The following is a 14409-nucleotide window of genomic DNA, read 5'->3' on the forward strand; positions in this document are numbered from 1 at the left end:
ATAAAAACAAAAACGAATTCAAACTATTAATAAAAAATTATAATAGTATCTCACGACAAAAACACACTACAAAATTACAAAAACTTTAACAAAAATTTTAAATAGGAGAGAAAGTTTAAAAATAAAAACTAATTCAAACTATTAATAAAAACTATTATTGTATCTCACAACACTGGTACTACCATGATACAAAAAAATGGTTTAAATTAAAATGGGCTTGTGCTTCCAAACCTACAGTGATGGAGCTGAAATAATGAATCATTTCCGTGTTTAAACATGTCTACTTCTGTCCTTTTGTTGCAGAGTTGCACTAAATCTGGCCAAAATGTGTTGCATTGCCTCAAAGCAAAAGAAATATCAAGTCATCTTTGTTCTTAAAATAGAAAAGCCAACACAGACGCATCTACTGATTCACTGTCAGCATTTCTCATGCAGTCTCTGACATCGAAGGCTGTTTTGTGCATGAGAGTGTGTGTGTTGAACTATATCTGCTCAATTAGGGCTTATTCATTCTCCCTGCCCTTTAAATGACAGACGGGGAACGCTGAAGGCCTCTGGCTCCTGCCTTTGGGTTCAAAGTGCATTAACTTGATAAAAGACTGAGAAAGCAGCTGACCTCCCCTCACACTGAAGGACTGCTAATAACCCTCGCTCTCTGCTCGGGAAAACATCCTTTCAAGTCATTGTCTTCTCGCTGCTGAGCTTCTGAAAGGCAAGGACGTTGACTGACCTTGAAATGAATGAATCTATTTTTAAATGGCTTGAGTTTTGACAGACTTTTGCACTGAAAAAATGGTGTAGAATTTACAAAATTTTAACTCAGAAATTGGTAGTAAATTTCACAAATAATTACAAAGAAAAGACAAGTAACAGTTAATTAATCCTCTGATGCATGAAAAATTGATCAAGTATATATTCTGCAAATAAAATACAAAAATAAAATAATAATTATTTTTTATAAATATTAACCTATTTTTCCTGGATTTTTTGGGGGGAGATAAAAGCTTTATGTTTATATTTAATTATTTAATTATGTCATTATATAATACACTTTTTTAATAAATTGTATAATTTTATAACAATTTTTTTTTTTTTTAAATAAATAAAACATTCTCCATACATTTTTTTAAAACATTAAAATTATAATTATTTTTATAAACATTAATCGATTTTTCCTATTACATCAAAATTCCTGGATTTTGGGGGGAGATAAAATCTTAATGTTTATATTTATTTATTTAATTATGTCATTATATAATACACTTTTTTATTAAATTGTATAATTTTATATCACAATTTAATTATTTTAAAAAATATATATAACATCCTCCATATATTTATTTAAAACATTAAGCAAATTTTTTCTTTCTTTTTCCTTCCTGATTCCCTTCATTTTATTTCTCTAATAATTTAATTTACAATTTCCCAAAACATTTTAAAAATTTAATTTACAGTGTATAACGTAGCATTTAATAGGCTCATATTATACTTTAACTACTTTTCTTATGGGTTTTTTTCTCCCTAAGGTCGACTTATAATATCAGAAAAGTTTTTGCACCAGTCATAATTTAGTTTAATAAAAAAAAAAAGTGAAATGTAATTCGAGTTTAATTTCAGTAAGTGCTCCCTTTGGACTGCGTGGGACATTATGAGTCCTAAAAGTTGCATATGTTTTCATAATAAGATGAACTCTTATATCTCAAAAGATTGGTCTCTTATGATATTTGTGGTTATGCAATCTTTAAGCAGCAAAAGTCTTAATCTTTCCTCCTGAACAGGAAGAGAAACACAGCTTTGCTCAGCCTGGAGGAGATCGACTCGACACGCCTGGCAAGAGACGAGATGGTTTGTGTGCAAATCAAAAAAACCACTAAGCACCTCTGATTCCCTTCGACTGGAGCAACGTAAGAAACCCTCTAATGCTCCGAAGCATTCAAACACATTTAACTCCCATAATATGACATTCAGTGAGACAAGTGGGTTGTGAGTTTGCTAAAACAATGCCTAGATACACATTTGGCTGTTTGATGAATGACATCTGATTGGGACATTATGAAGCCGATGCCGTTCATATGAAAATAAGGAGGCCTTTCTCATTTAAAGTATGACACGACAGGCAAAAGGTTTGTTCAGTTTTGATATGTTGATCATTTATTTTGATACTTTTTTAAAAAACGGTCAGCGCACCAGGTGCATAGTCTAAAAGGGTTGCACCTATTCTCTTATTGAGTAATGGGTGTGTTTTGGGCGAAACATGCAATAAACCAATCAGAGTCTCATCTCCTATTCCCTTTAAAAGCCAGTTGCACCATGTCGGATTCGCTATTTATTTCATAGTGGAAGACTGAACACTTCTCCAGAAAGGAAACGGATCTGATGCATGCAGTGATTATCCATTATGACATGTAGGCATTTTTATCTTTATGTACACAAATATAATCTTTGACTTTGTGCTGCTGTGCTTCTCTGTGTGTGTAATGAGCAGAGTGTACATGCGTTGTGCAACCGCTTATAGGTGCATATTACTAACGCGCTCTTTAAATAAAAAATAATAATAATACTGCGCCATTGTTGGTCAATGGTGCAATCGTTTTCAGTTGCCTCAAAATAACAACATGCCAACAATGCACCTAAACAAACCCAAACTTTACACACAAATCCACACACGAAATGCAAAATGCCTCACATTTCTTGCAAAATGAAGCACTGCATTCAAAATTTCACAAACACATCTCAAAAGCAAACATTTACCAAACATAATATTAATTCCTGTTACATTTGTGTGTGTTACATAGAGAACTGTTTGTTGAGTTTTGCAAGAGGTGTTTTATGAAATTGAAAACCGAGAATTAGTGTATGGTTTTGCAGATTTGGTGTGTGCTTTCAGAAATTGTGTGACAAATAAAGATTTTGTGTGTAAGCAGTTGAAAAAAGTGTAAATAATGTGTGTGATAGGGCCCAAATCTAATATGCGCGGTTTGAAGTCCTGATCTGAATCAAATGATTCGCGATACGCGATCCGATTGGATTGGTGCCATTATAAATAACATAACTGCTTTCCACGTCTAAACATTCAAACAAATCTACGAACATATTCAGGTGAGGTAACCGGTTTACTGCTTCCAGACCAGAAACCTGATTTTTGGATGAAGCCCAGTTCAAAATTATTTTCATTTTGCTGTCATATTTTTGCATAACTCTTTTTATCACTCCATAAATGAGAAAATACTGTCAGCAGCCAGAAAAAACAATACTATCACCACGTTTAAATAAAATGTTACATGATATACGATATATTGTAATTGAAATCTATAGAATAAATAAATACGATTTAAAAAATTAAATCAATAAATAAAATTTTAAAAAAAGTAAAAAAATAAAGCATAATAAAATAAACACTTAAATGTGCATTTTGTAGTTTTTCTTGCCGCTAGTCTGAACATTTTATGGAAGCAAAACAGTCCAAAATATAAAAATTGATCCGTGCATGAAAATGCATGTTTTTGCATGTAGTGCCTTGCTTTAAAGCCTCAGTTATTTCTCCGAGACAGATGACGCTGAAGATGTTTCAGATGTTTCTCCTTAGAATCCTTTTGATCTAACATTGATAATTCATTGTAAAAACTAAGAACTCCTAATCACTGACATTTTTTTCAGCAGCATACATTTAGAAATTACAGTCATGCAGTCTATTACAAACTGACAATAGCAGTAAACACCCATTTAACTGATTGTCCTTGAGAAGAAGTGCTTCTCTAGACAGCAAGGCTATCTGTTTGTGTTTGCATGAGGACTCGGGGTGAATATTGATCTGTGTGTGTTACTGAATCCAGGAACTTCTATCAGACACATCCTTAAAACAAAGACAGCATTGAGAAAACAGAGCTGTTTAATAGAACAGATCTGATGATATCGAGCACATTTCAGGCCCAGGATTCCTCCTGATTGGATTCATCAACACACATATGGGAGTCTGTGTTCCCTAAATGGATTGTCGTTTTGTTTTTACACCTATTGATTTTGTTCAGGTGACCAAAACCAAACCTGTCACTCAACCACATCAAACTGAGAGTTTTCAAAACAGTACATGCTTCACTAGCTTGACACACTCAACTCCAATCAGCTGTAATGGGATTTTACATGTCCTTTGGTATTAATGGTGAATTACTCTTACTCTTACTCTTAAATGCTGCTGTCAACTTTACTTCATCTATTAAGCACACTGTAAGTATTTGTTGATCTACCTTAATATTGTCCAGGACTTCATCCCATGTGGATCATAATCCATTTAAACAGTGCAGCTAAAGCAGCAATATCAGCTTTCAAAAAGACTAATCCGTTTCACTGTCACAGCATTTAAATCCAGATTTGATATGACGACAGTGTTTGAGATGGAGCTGCGGCTGGACTGAGAGTGACCTGGAGGTTCAATGGGGAAAATAATGTGGGAATCGGTCCAAACGGATGTGTGTTGAGAACAGAATAGTGCATATTATCTGTCGGTCTGTTTGTTCTGTCAGCATATGCTTATTTAAAGGAATAGTTCAGCCTGCAGTGAATGGGTGCCGTCAGAATGAGAGTCCAAACAGCTGATAAAAACATCACAATAATCCACACCACTCCAGTCCATCAGTTAACATCTGGAGAAGACTAAAGCTGAAACAAATCCATCATTAAAGACTTTTTTAACTAAATTCAATAATCCATAATAACGCTTCCTCCAGTAAAAAGTGTTCTGGTCTGAATCAGGAGAGAAATCTGCAGATCAAGCAGCGTTTACAAGACAAAACAGCTCTAAACAAATATGTGGCTGGATTCTGGTGTGAGAGACAACAGAAGGAAGCGTTCACTGGAGGAAGCGTTATTATGGATTATGGGCTCGTTTTTTAGTTAAAAACGTCTTAATGCTGGATTAGTTTCAGGTTTTGTCTTCTCCAGATGTTAACTGATGGACTGGAGTGGTGTGTATTATTGTGATGTTTTTATCAGCTGTTTGGACTCTCATTCTGACGGCACCCATTCACTGCAGAGCATCCATTGCTGAGACACTGATGCAGAGACACATTTCTTCAAATCTGATGAAGAAACACACTCATCCTAATCTTGGATAGACTGAGGATGAGCACATTTAATACACATAGCACAAAAAAAAAAAAAAAAAAAAAAAAAAAAAAAAGTTTTATAAGACTTGGAAAAGTCAAATTCTTCATACAGATTTAGTTTTTTTCAGGTTTTTATTCTTGCCTGGGAAGCATTTCACATTGGAGTGCATGTTCAGGAGAGCATAAAATCCTCTGCTTGTCCCACAAATCTCAATTTGAGGCCCATTTGTGTTGCCCTCAGGTAATATAATCCATTATAATTGACATAACTCATAGTCATGCTGATGTTCAGCTTTCTGTGATGACTGACTGATGCACTGAACCACAGGGGCTTTTTGTACTTGTAGCCTTTATTTAGTTTTTCGCTTTGTATTGTGTAACATTTATCACATATCAGATATGTTATTCATTGAAAAATAACTCCTGTAAAGCAGCATATTTCATATTTTTTGCTATTTGACAAATGAATTTCCATTGCATACAGATTTTTAAAAAAGCATTTAAAGATTGCATTTAAAGATGAAATACTTTAGATATAAAATATCATATATATATTATATGTATACTGTATATATTCTGTATATATACATTCATACATACAGTTAGGTCCATATATATTTGGACACTGACACAATTTTCCTAATTTTGCCTCTATATGCACCAGAATAGAATTAAAATGAAACAATCAAGATGAAATTGTAGTGCAGACTTTAAGCTGTAATTTAAGCGTTTGAGCAAAAATATAAAATAAAATGCTTAGGAATTACAACTATTTTTTATGCAGTCCCCCCATTTTCAGGGGCTCAAATGAAATTGGACAAATAAATATAATAATAAATAAAATGTTCATTATTAATATTTTGTTGAAAATCCTATATATATCAGATAATTTAGAAATACACATATAAATATCTTGCCCATAAAATAGTTTAAATATGAGCATAACTACAAAAAAAAACATTATTTTATATTATATTTTATTATATAAAATATAATGGTAATTGTAATGCTGCTAAAATTATTTTAAATATTAAAAATGTATTTTATTTATTAAAAATATGACTTATTATAGCAGACAATCTGGAAATATATAACATATAAATCATATAAAATAGCTTAGATATGAGCATAACCAGAAAAATGTAATTTAAAATTACATGCAAATTCTAAATTGAATTGCAGAAGGCGTTAATCAATATATATGTGAGTGTGTGAAAGGACACAAAGATAAGGAAGCTGCTGTGTGTTTATGATGTTTCTCGTGGATTTGAGTGTTTTATTAATTTCTCTCAATAGTGTTACACTCAGCGCAGTCTGGGCCTCTTAACAGAACACACACCTCTTCACCGATCCAATTTTGGACGAGCGCTCTGCAGTAATTGCGGTCGGTTTTTCACCACGGGGGTGAGACACGAGCTAATCCTCTCTTTGTATTTGTCAATAGAGGAAAATCATCACATGTTTGAGATGCTGAAAGTCTCTGCTTGTGCTAGTGCCTGCAGTGCAGTACGGTGACTCCTGCATTCGATTCATTATGCTGCGTCCTCTCTGGAGCTCAAACAGCAGAATAAAGCCACAGCAAGGTCACGGCTTTGATTCCCAGGGAATGCATGAACTGATATAATATACAGCTTAAATGCAATGAAAATCGCTTCGGATAAAAGCATCTGCCAAATGCACGAATGTAAATCCTCTTACAGATGCTTTAAAATCAGACACAACAATGATAAATATGAGTCTTTTGTGGTGATTTTGGTTTCTCTGTTAATTTATAAACAGTTCTATCAAGCTACAGAAAATAAACTAGAAATGCATGCTCTGCATATTTGATCTGTCAAACATCTCCACATAATTCAACTTAAAAAGTTTAGTTGCTGCCTTAAATTTGAAGTATAATCAAATTGGCAGGTCATTTCAACACAAAATTATGTCTAGTTGAATCATGTATAATAAAAAAAAAATGGGTTAAATTATTTTAAAGAGTTAAAGTAATGGAAATTTGGAAATATATATATATATATATAAATATCTTGCCTATAAAATAGCTTAAATATTAGCATTAACTAAAAAAAACTATATTATTTTATATTTTATTTTATTATATAAAATATATTGGTAAATGTAATGCATGCTCAAATTATTTTAAATATTAAAAATATAATTTATTTATTAAAATGTTACATATTATAGCAAATAATCTGGAAAACAAATGGGTTCAATTATTTAGATGAGTTAAAGCAATGGAAAAACATATGCTGTCATGATTTATTAATCGTATCATTTTTACTATCTCATTATAACAGACTGGAAGAGTAAGCAGCATAATAATTGTAATACATTTATTAAAGCATTGTGCAGCCACCATCTGTCTCTCATTGAGTCTCGCTGTATTACTCACATCCAAACCACCCAAACATGTAGATCTAAATCAGCAGAGAATTAAATTTACAGCTTTATTTTTATCACATCGCAGACTTGCAAGTCATTTGTGCCATTTTGTTTTCTATAATTATCGCTCTCTGAACATTACACACATGATAATGTGTGAGATAGGAACATTCATAGAGTCAAACAACACTTTACCGCAGAATTCAGAACAAATGCATCTCTAAATATCTATATCTATCTAATATATGTATATATTCTCTTCATGAGAGCAATCTTTTATAAGCAGTATGCAGTAAGAAAAGAATGCCATGCAGTCTTTTTTAAACAAATATATATATATATATATATATATCTGATAAGTGATAATAAATGTAAATGCTTTGAAAAATGTTCCTTTTAAAAGAGATCAATGCCTTTTAATATCAGAAATTACTTTAAAAAAAAAAACATATGTAATTCATACATATGTGAGTGTTTGTAATCTGAGAATCAAGCTGAATTAATATTCCAATTTCAATTTTTTATTTTTTTGTTCAACACTAAAAGTTGGATATTGAGTTGAGAAGGGGATGCGGCGAGTGTTTGATCTGGAGCTGGAGGGGGCGAGGAGCATTTGACAGCACAAGTGACACGGATACGACAACCGAAGAGAGAATGTGTGGGTTTAAGCAGCTCCACACTCATGAGCAATACAGATATTCTTCTGAAGAAACACGAGAGAGCATCGCTTTCATGACTAAATGCATTTTTGCATTTTGTTTGCCCTAGCAACTCATGAATTATAATGAATAATGTTATCTGTGCATTTTAATTGTTTATTTTCAATAATAATTCTCAATATAATTTCTATTACGTTAACACTGTGTGAAACGCTATATCCCACAATGCAATGTGCTCGACTTGAGTCGTTCACTCAGACTGCCAAACAATATTTTACACAAAATTGGAATAAAATGGAAAAATCAAAAATGAAGTGATAACATGTTGCTCGTTCGTGAATTAAGCATGCAATATTGTGAGGTCATTGTATGCAAAGTGACCCACATTTAGTTTTGATCACTGAAAATGTGTCAAATTCAATAATTTACTCTTTGACCCACATTGAAATCCCTATATGTCTGGAAATGAACCAGATAGGGCCTTTAAAATTAAGATACCAAAAGGAAAATAAGTTACGAACCAACATCTAAAAAGATATTAAGATTTCTTTAACACTTCTTGAGTTACAGCCATGCACACTTTGGAGGGAAAACACAAAAAGTGCTTTTCCCCTTTTTTGAATGGTCACCATTGGCTTATAATGCAACAAGGATTGCTAAATCAACAGATTTTACTAACAGGCTTGCCATTCTCTGTGTAAAAATTATATAAAGATGCTGCCATCTTTCTAAGGTCATCTCCTGTAATTTGGCTCTGAATCTCGGGTGGACATTTTCATTTTGACCCCCCTCTACAAGATAGTGGATTACTCAGTAAATATACATCCATGCCATTTAATATTTTGGCTTTCTTCTTTATTTATGCATTTCTTTAACCAGAAAAAACTAAAATCAAAATTACCCACATGCATTTAGATAGATAGATAGGGTTAATTTTCATTTCATGCCAACGAAATGCATAACATTCATGCACTGTATGAGTATTTATGTTTGCATTTGCATGCTTGTTTAGAATGTGTTTCTGGGCTAAAAAAAAAAAAAAAAAAAAAAGTTTTTTATTATATATCTGCATGAAGACCCACAGCTAGAAGCCATGCTTACTGTTCCAAGAACCAGGATATATTTTGAGTGTCAGTTTGCCATCTTCAGCCCTTGATGTGAATCTCTTGTTCTTTCTACCACCTCATTCTCCAGGGGATGTTTGGACTCGGTCCCAGACAGAATCCAGTCCCCTGTTCCCCGTTCATGTTTGAGATCGTTTGTCTCAGACGTGACAGTCCTATAACAGTAACGGCAGTGAAGTGAAGTGTGAAGCAGGACTTCAGATGATACGACCAAACCTAAACCGCGTGCCGTCTGTCCTCATTCACATCTCCAGCGCTCACCTCCGCTCGGTCTCAAACTCTTTATTAACATCTCTAGTGCTCAGAAAAGAGTTTGTCGGTGGCTACTTAGGATGACAGAAATTAAGTTTTATGTTGATTACAAGAAGTCTGGTGTGTCAAAATGCTCAAAGTTTGAATATGCATTATGATACTTTTCTGCTTCTGTTAAATATTCAGTTCTCTTGTAAAATTAGGTTTTGCTCATATCAAGGAAAACTCTATTGCTCAACAGACTTTCATAGTTGTAGAGAAAACTACAAATTTGTCAGCTGTTGTCATACACTGAGGGCTTAAAATCAGGGTTATTATTATTAAATAAAACTAAGACAAAAAAATCACTACTTGAAATAAAATAAGCATTAACAGAAATAAAATATTTCAGCTAGATGATAAGGCAACATTTCTCATTTACGTTTAGTTTAACTAAATAAATTAATAAATAAAAATATACATGAAAAATTACAAAAACAACTAAATTACAAAAACTAAAATGAAAGTGAAAGTAGAAAATATAAAAAATTCAATATAATTCAAAATATTAATAAAAACTATAATAGTATAGCTTATATTAAATGAACTGCTTAAAATAAAAACAAATGTGGATAGCAGCTTAATTCTCAGTGAGTTCATACTGAATTCTGTGACTTCTGATTGTTGAATTTGATTTATTGGCAAATAAGAACAAATTATTAGCAGAAATATCTGAGAAGTAGAATATAAGTGAAAAATCTCCATTTGATCTCATTGCTGTCTTGGGAAAATATTTGAGACATTAACTCAAATATTAATTAGACTTCATAGTATGACAGTAATCTGAATCCTGGCCTGGTTATAACATGCAACTAGTGATGCATATCACACATTGTACTTACTTGTTTTACACCTTCACAAATACTAACCTAAAAAATAAAGGCAAAAAGTTGCAATGGCACTAAAATAACTAGTGTAGGATTTACTTTTAAACAATTTTCACTCAGAAATTGCTATACAAATAATTACAAAGAAATGACAAGTAACATTGAATTAAATTTTGAAGTAGAAAGTTACTATTTGATTCTAAAAGATACTGCAATAGTCTTTGAAAAATCATTTTAACAGTATGGTATTAGAGGTTTTATCACATCACTATCATGAGTACTGTAGTGCTAGGGATGCTTGTCTTAAATGCTACTAATGCTCTCATCCCACAGAGACTGAAAACACTACAACAGGCATCGGGATGTTTTCTGGCGTTTGTGCATCTCACTGTCTAATATGATCAGTTCACATGATCGCTCGAGCCGGAACGAGAATAAACACGGTCTGACAGCAGCAAACGGCCCACGAGGACATTCACTTCCAAACATTCGGCACGGGAAACACTCAATCCAACATCCAGACTCTGACGTCTCACCTCAACAACACCAAGACAGAGATGCGCACATGCACAGATATCTGGTGAACTAGATCAGCAAATTCCACAAATCTGCTGTTTATATGAACCCTAAACACTGCAAACTGATGAAAGAAGCATGCAATATGACATATGATATTTATGGGCACCTAGTTCATCATTTTTGAGTCTCACAACGTCTCAGGGCAGTGACATCACAGATAAATAAAAGCCCATTTCAGAGCTTTACGGGCATCCAGAAACAATCTGCCACTGGTGAAACATCTACTAAAATATAATAAAATATTTGCAATTGACATGAAGTGAATGATCGTCAACTGAAAAAGATGCTTTTGCCCCATAATGGTGTAGTTACAATATCCACCAGCAGAGGCAAACTAACCCTAAACCTTATGAGGAAGAGACTGATTTAATAAGTTAAAGGGACAGTACACCCAAAAATCATTTACTCAGCCTCAAGTAGTTCCACACCTGTATGAATGTCTTTGTTCTGCTGAACACAAAGGAAGATATTCTGAAGAATGTGGGAAACAGAGCAGTTCTGGGCACCGTTGACTTCCATAGTATTTTTTTTTCCTACTATGGAAGTCAACGGTGCCCCAAAACAGCCTGGTTACAAACTTTCTTCAGAATATCTTCCTTTGTGTTCAGCAGAACAAAGACATTCATACAGGTGTGGAACTACTTGAGGCTGAGTAAATGATGACAGAATTTCCATTTTTGGGTGTACTGTCCCTTTAAGAAGCTCATCATGAGTAATTGTTTGCCTTTCTAACATATCTGAAACTATTCCTAGAAAGAAAGCGTTCATGCTACTAATTTAACAAACAAGACACAAGAAAAGTTGCAAAATGCAGTCTTGTACAAGCCTCGGGCTACAAAACATTGCACTGCGCAGATACAAACTGATCATGTTTTACTATGACTTCATATATGTGCATTTTCTTATGTTTGGATAGATAGTGAATCTTGTAGATATAAACGTATGACAGCATAGCTCATGCATTTGCAATTTTAGTTTTGATCATTTTTTTAGTTGATTCATGAAAATCTGTAGAATTATACAGAGTAGTTCACATTTTAGATTCTTTCAGCATTTTACTGTACGTTTAAATGCAAGAGCACATATTTACTTGATGTATTCCAGTAGTACAAACAGTAAAGCATGGCGCTAGCAACACCAAAGTCATGGGTTTGAATCCCAGGGAAAGCAAGAGCTGATAACATGTAAATGTGTACTTTGAATGCACTGCAAGTTGCATTGGGAAAAAATGGCTGCCAAATGCATAAATGTATCATGCATACCTACAAATATGACTAAGATCCGGTATTTTTAAAGTGCATGTGAAAGTATTCAGATTCAAAGATTAAAATGCCAATTATTCCGTTTAACAGATTAAGATGTGCACAAGATCTTGCATTTGGAATGAAATGTCATTATTGGTCAATCTGAGGTGTTTGCATGAAGGCTTTTCATTCACTCTTAATAATAAAGGTTCTTCATTCACATGTGCCTCCTTTATTATCCATCAAACCTTTTCATTCCACAAAAGGTTCTTTATGGTGGAAAAAAGTTCTTCAGATTGTTGAAATGTTCTTCACACTAAAAAAATTTTAAGATTCTTTAGGGAACCAAAAATGGTTCTTCTTAATAATAAAGGTTCTTCATTGGAATTGATGGTTCCATGAGGAACCTTTAACATCTATAGAATGCTTCCAAGGTTCTTTATAGTGGAAAAACATTCTTTAGATTATTAACTGTTCTTTTTTAAAATGAATGTTCCAAATGAGGGGTTTCGCAGGGATGCCATTGAAGAACCAGTTCCTAAAAGCACGAAAAACATTTTAATAATCTAAAGAACCTTTTCCCATATAAAGAACCTTTTATGCACGGGAAGGCTTCCATTGATGTTGAAAGTTCCTCATGGAACCATAGATCCCAATAAAGAGCCTTTATTTTTAAGAAAAAGTGGTTCTTTTAAAAACTGTTCATTGAAAGATTCTTTGGGGAACCAAAAATGGTTCTTCATTGCATGGATGGTTCCATGAAGAACCTTTAACATCTATGGAATGTTTACATTAGACAAGAGGTTCTTAAACATTCTTTAGATTATTAAAATATTGTTCACACTTGCACTCTTCAAAATAAAGGGTTCAAAAGAGGATTTTCACAGTGATGGTTCCCCAAAGAACACTTAAGTGATCAGTTCCTAAAAGAACCAATTTTTTCTTAGTATGAAAAACATTTTAATAAAGACCCTTTTCCACTATAAGGAGGCTTTTATGCAAGGGAAAGGTTCCATTGATTTTAAAAGTTCCTCAACCATGGATGCCAAGAAAAAACTTAAAGTGGTTCTTTCAAGAACTGCTCAGTGAAAGGTTCTTTAGAGAACCCAAATAGTTCTTCATTGCTGCTGCTGCTGCAAAAAAAAAAATCCTCTTTATTTTTAAGTATGACTGACTCTTCTTCACTTTAAAAATGACAGCAAACTGCTCCAAACTCCTCAGATCACCCTGGAGAACATCTAGATGTGCTTCTGAAGGTGCCTCGAATGTCCTATACATTTAGCTGAAGGAACTGTAATATATCAGCTCCATTATGGGTAAGTTCCTGCCATTTTTGAAAGGTTGACTTTGAGTGTGCCGATCTAAGGAACCCCAAATGATGCCTGAAGGATATGTTCATGTTTGCATGCAAATGCAGCGCGAGAGAACCGGAGGAGGTGGGGCTGCGTGAGGGTGAGGGAAGGTACAAGCATTTCCTCATCAGCACAGCTTTACCTTCTCATTGTCGTCTAGGCTTTGTGCTTTTGCGCGCTCTCTGCGCGTCTTTATCCGGCGGTGCGCGCAGCATCATTAGCTCGCATAGAGATGTCAAAACGCCGCTTTTCTTACCTTGCCGTTGTGTGATGAGGAATTTAGGAGCCTCTCCTGCTGGGAAGAGGTTTTGTGGTGCTGTATGAACCCAATCAGCCTCCCACTGCAGGCTGCCGTTCGCCTGAGAGAGTCATCTCAGAGAGATGATGCTCCCTCCAAGCCGCGCATCTGATCTCCCAGCATCCCTTGCTACCAGTGCAGTGATGGTGCCATAAACAAGGTACAATCCACATCTAGAGCAAACGAGAACAGCCTGCCTCCTTCTCTCTCCTCCAGTGTGTGTGTGTGTGTGTGTGTGTGTGTGTGTCTGTGGGGGGGGGGGGGGGGGGGGGGGGTTACCTAGGAGACGGTTCACGCCCCCTCTGTCGCCGTGGTGAAGCGTGTCCACGTGAGCGCGTGATTTGAGACGCAGGTATCTTCAGAAGAGAGGAGGTGTCGCGCGCTGATACAGCAGTCAGCTCATTAATAATTCATGAGATGATGAGGGTCATTACAGGCCAGAAGCTGAATCATCAAATATTTACCACGGTAAACATAGTTTCCAGTAGTAATACCAGAAATTGCGCTAATTTATTCATCACAATTAAAAAATAGTATATATATTT

Source organism: Barbus barbus (assembly GCF_936440315.1).
Source record: "Barbus barbus genome assembly, chromosome: 20".
NCBI lineage: Eukaryota > Metazoa > Chordata > Actinopteri > Cypriniformes > Cyprinidae > Barbus > Barbus barbus.